A 4,881-nucleotide genomic window follows, 5' to 3' on the forward strand; every position below is an offset into this window, starting at 1 on the left:
GGACCCCCGCCGGGATCCCGGGATCCCCGCCCCGTCCCCGCCATGGCGCTGGCGCTGAAGATGCTGCCCTGCAAGAAGCGCCGGGCGGCGGCGGCGGCGGAGGAGGCGGAACCGCCGGGCCCCGGGGACGGCGGCGATGGCGGCGGAGCGGGAACGGGAACGGGAGGAGGAGGAGGAGGAGGGCCCGGGAGAGCGGCAGGGAAGGCGCAGGGGGAGCCCTCCAGGAAAGCCCCCGGCCGGGCGGAGGGGGCGGCGGGACCCGCCAGCCCCGCGGAAGGTACCGGGAATGGGGGGGTTCTTGGGGCCTGGGGGGTTGTGGGGGCTGTTATTAGTTAATTAATTAATTATTTTATCTGTTTATCTAGCTGTCTGTCTATGGTTTTGTTTATTTCCCTCCTGAAGTGAAAACGGGCCCCCTTTCCCAAAGCTTCCCCCCATCCCTGGTGGAAGGTACCGGGAAGTGTGGGGGGCTGTTCTTGCATCCTGGGGGTTTGTGGTGGCTGTTATTAGTTAATTTATATCTCTCTCTCTCTCTCTTTCTATGTATCTATCTATCTATTTATCTCTCTATCCATCTTTTTATTTATTTCCCTCTGAAGTGTTACAGTTTACCATGAAAACAGACCCCTTCTCCAAAGCTTCCCCATCCCTGGCAGAACGTTCCGGGGGGGTTCTTGGGGCCTGGGGGTTTGTGGTGGCTGTTATTAGTTAGTTAATTAATCTATCTGTCTATCTATCTATCTATCTTTTTATTTATTTCCCTCCTGAAGTGTTACAGTTTACCATGAAAACAGACCCCTTCTCCAAAGCTTCCCCCCATCCCTGGTGGAAGATACCGGGAAGGGAGTTGGCTTTGGGTCCTGGGGGTTTGTGATGGCTGTTATTAGTTAATTAATTAATTAATCTATCTATCTATCTATCTATCTGTCTATCTGCCTATCTATCTATCTATCTGTCTATCTGCCTATCTATCTATTTATTTATCTGTCTGTCTTTTTATTTATTTCCCTCCTGAAGTGTTACAGTTTAGCAGGAACATGGACCCCTTCTCCAAAGCTTCCCCATCCCTGGCAGAACGTTCCAGGGGGGTTCTTGGGGCCTGGGGGTTTGTGGTGGCTGTTATTAGTTAATTAATTAATTATTTTATCTGTCTATCTATCTATCTATGTATATATATTTTTATTTATTTCCCTCCTGAAGTGTTACAGTTTAGCATGAAAATGGGACCCCTTTCCCAAAGCTTCCCCCCATCCCTGGTTTATTTTTCTGACTGTTTAGTTATTTATCTGTCTGGATATTGATTTATCTATCTGGTTATTTATTCATCTATCTGGTTATTTATTTATGTATTTATCTGGTTATTTATCTGTCTATCTATCTGGTTATTTATTTATTTATCTGATTATCTATTCATCTGATTATTTATCTGTTATTTATTTATTAATTTTGGTTATTAATTTGTTTATTTATCTGGTTATTGATTTATTTATCTGTCTGGTTATTGATTTACTTATCTGTCTGGTTATTGATTTATCTGTCTGTCTATCTGGTTATTGATCTATATGGTTGTTTATTTATCTATCTAACTGGTTATTTATCTATCTAACTGGTTATTTATCTATTTATTTGTCTATTCATTTATTTATTTTCCTGGGAATTGTTACGAATCAGCGTGAAAAACCTTCCCCTCTTCCCAACATTTCCCCCCAGTCCCTGGAATTGTCCAGAGTCAGGTTGGGGCAGAAGCTGCTCTGAGTGAAGGTGTCCCTTTAATGCCCCTTCCCACCCAAAGCATTCCATGATTTCCTGACGTGGGAGGCAAACTGAGGGGAATTTCTCCTGAGATAAGTGCCTGTTCCCACTTTCCCTAAATTCCTCATCCTGTTATTTTTTTTCCTGGCTTGTCTCCAGGCTCAGGGATGTGGGGCAATGATCTACCCAGAGCACTGAGGGGGTGTGGGCAGTGAGGGGCTGCTGGGGGCTTTTCCTCTCCTCTGGGATCAACCCCCTGCCCTGCTTTTCTGTGCCAGCCCAGAGCTGGTTTTACTGGGTTTTACTGTGTTTTCCTACTGGTTTAAGGTGCTCCAGGTTCCAGCTGGGTTTTGGTGGCCCCTGTGAGCCCATCTGAGTGCCAGGACAAGGGGGAAGGGCTTCAAAGTGACAGAAAGTTGCTCCAGATGAAAGATTAGGAAGGAATTCCTCCCTGGGAGGGTGGGCAGGCCCTGGCACAGGTTACCCAGGGAAGCTCTGGCTGCCCCTGGATCCCTGGGAATGTCCAAAGCTGGGGTGGAGCAACCTGGGATAGTGGAAGGTGGCAGGGGGTGGAATGGGGTGAGCTGCTGAGGTTCCTCCAAACCCAAACCATTCTGTGAAAAAGGGGCACTGCTCCCGTGTTCCTCAGCCCTGGGGAGGCACAGCTGGAGTGTGGGGCCAGTTCTCCTCAGGACAGGAGGGCCATGGAGCTCCTGGAGCGGGTCCAGGGGAGGTTGTGAGGATGCTGAAGGGGCTGGAGCATCTCTGTGACCAGGGGACACCGAGAGGGGACCTCCCCAGGGCGTGTCAGTGCCTGCAGGGGATGGACCAGGCTCTGCTCGGGGCTGCCCAAAAACAGGACACAAAACTGATGCCCAGAAGTTCCACCTGGGCACGAGGAAGAACTTCCCTGGGCAGTGACCCAGTGCCATTCCATGAATCCCACCCCAATGGAACAGCCAAACCTTGTCCCCAGCGCTGCCCAGGCTGCCCAGTGTCCCTCCCTGCAGATATTCCAGAGCCACCTGGACACATCCCACGTGCTCTGGGATGATCCTGAGCAGGGAGGTGGGACCAGGTGACCCCCTGAGGTCCATCCCAACCTGCCCCATCCCAGGATTCTCAGGGAATTGTTGCCTTCATCTCTCCTGCTCCTGCAGGGAGCTCCTGGTCTGAGGGAGAGCTGAGCTGGGGCTGGAGAAGGGGGTGGAAGGAGATGATTCCCAGTTTTCCAGGGCTGTGTTACGTTGTGAGCCTGCAGAGAGCAGGAGGGAAAGGGTTTCCCTGACCCACAACCCTCTGGCTGTGCCTGCCCCGTGAGCTGGTGGCTGCTGTGGCAGCTGCATTTGCACAACAACCACGTTTTGAACAAACCATCGGGTTTTTGCAGCTGCCTCACGTGACAGGAGGGGGTTTGAGAAAGCTGCTGGTGGGGGGGAGTGAGGCTGAACCAGCAGGAACCACCAGGGGATCTCTTTGCCTGGGACTGTTCCCAGCAGGATGGAGCTGCTGCTGCTGTTCAGTCCACCTGGGTCACTGCCACGGGCTGCTTGTGCCAGGTTTAATGTATTTATGTATTTGAAGTATTTAAACTCTTGCTGGATTTGATGTATTTGGACCGTGATTGAGTTTTGTGTCTCAACTTTGCTCTGGGATATCTGACCACGGCCTGGTGTGTGCTGTTCCCAGGGAAGATCCCCAAGCTGTTCACAGAGGTGGAAGTGAGTTCCCAGAGAGATCCATATCCCACTGAAAACCCCGAGTCTCCTGGGAGGAGCTCCCTGCAGGGGGCTGGAAGAAATCCTGCCACCACGAAGCCACCGAAGAACACCAGGGTTGGTGAGTGGCTTTTCATCCCACTGGGCAAGGAACAGGCTCTGGAATTGTGAACACCCTGGTGGGGGCTGTTTAGGGGCAGCATTTTTTTGGCTCTGTGGTTCAAGTGGAACTTGCCTGGAGTTGATATCAGCAATTTTTGGTCCCTGAAAACGCTGCTTTTCCTTCAGAGAAAGTCATGATTCTTGCTTCCCCGAGCCAGCAAAGCAGTGCCTGTTGGAAAACACTTTAAATCCTGGAAGCTGCCTCCTGTTCTTGCCATGTGGTGCCTGGGGTTTGCAGCTTTTTCTCTGGAAAAGGTACACAGAGGCTGCTGAGGCCGTTCTGTAAAACCAGCCTTGAGGAGGTGGCGGCCACACGTCCTTGACGTGGCTCAGCCAGCGTTTGAATCCATCATTCCAAAGGCTTCCTGGCTCTTGTGGCTCTCTCCATCTTTCCATTTGGGTGGCCTCCCATCAGCAGGGGGAAGTTTTGCTGCCTCAGGAGCTGCAGGATCCTGGTTTGGGATGATTTTTAAACTCCTGTGGGAGGTGCCGGGGGCAGGTGAGGGTTTAGATCCCGTCTCCGCTCGCTTTCAGAGGAGCAGGACGGGGAGGACCTGGAGAGGAGGAAGAGGAGGAGGAAGGCAACCAAGAGGAAAAGGGAAGGGAAGAACCAGGAGGAGGAGGGGCCCCTGTCCTGTGACATCAAGCTGGACGACACCCTGGACCGCACCTTGGAGGACGGAGCCAAGCAGCACAACCTGACCGTGGTCAACGTGAGGAACATCCTGCACGTGAGTCCGGGGGAATTCCAGGGGCTGGGGAGAACCACAGGATCACAGGATCAGCTGAGTTGGGAGGGACCTCCGAGATCATCAAGTCCAGCCCTTGATCTGCTACCACCACAGTTCCCAGACCATGGTGCTGATGACACATCCAGTCTCACCTCAAAAACCTCCGGGGATGGAGAATCCACCCCCTCCCTGGGCAGCCCATTCCAATGGCTGATCACCCTCTCTGCAAAGAATTCCTTCCTAATATCCAACCTAAACCTCCCCTGGCACAGCTGGAGACCAAGCCCTCCTATCTTACTGATTGTTGTCTGGGAGCAGAGCCCGACCCCCCCCCAGCTCCCCCCTCCTGTCAGGGAGTTGTGCAGAGTGGGGAGGTCTCCCCTGAGCCTCCTCCTCTCCAGGCTGAGCCCCCCCAGCTCCCTCAGCCTCTCCTCACGGGAATTGTGCTCCAGACCCTTCCCCAGCCTCGCTGCTCTTCCCTGGCCCTGCTCCAGCCCCTCCATGTCCTTCCTGAGCTG

The 4,881-nt window shown here is 52.6% G+C and overlaps 1 protein-coding gene across 2 annotated transcripts in view; it reads left to right on the forward strand.

Annotated features, from left to right (window-relative positions):
* Positions 1 to 156: 156 nt before the first annotated feature.
* The window catches only part of LOC113960003 (GON-4-like protein), a 32,503-nt gene continuing 27,778 nt past the window's right edge, over positions 157 to 4,881 (forward strand). The window contains exons 1-3 of one of the 2 annotated variants that reach the window (XM_027669317.1): positions 157 to 277; positions 3,442 to 3,591; positions 4,167 to 4,363. The gene's annotated coding sequence lies outside the window, so the exon portion shown is untranslated. Of the gene's footprint in view, positions 278 to 3,441; positions 3,592 to 4,166; positions 4,364 to 4,881 lie in introns of those variants that run through there. The other variant, XM_027669318.1, reaches the window with a different exon arrangement.

This window comes from Corapipo altera, unplaced genomic scaffold (genome assembly GCF_003945725.1).
Source record: "Corapipo altera isolate COAL_440 unplaced genomic scaffold, ASM394572v1 198, whole genome shotgun sequence".
Lineage (NCBI taxonomy): Eukaryota > Metazoa > Chordata > Aves > Passeriformes > Pipridae > Corapipo > Corapipo altera.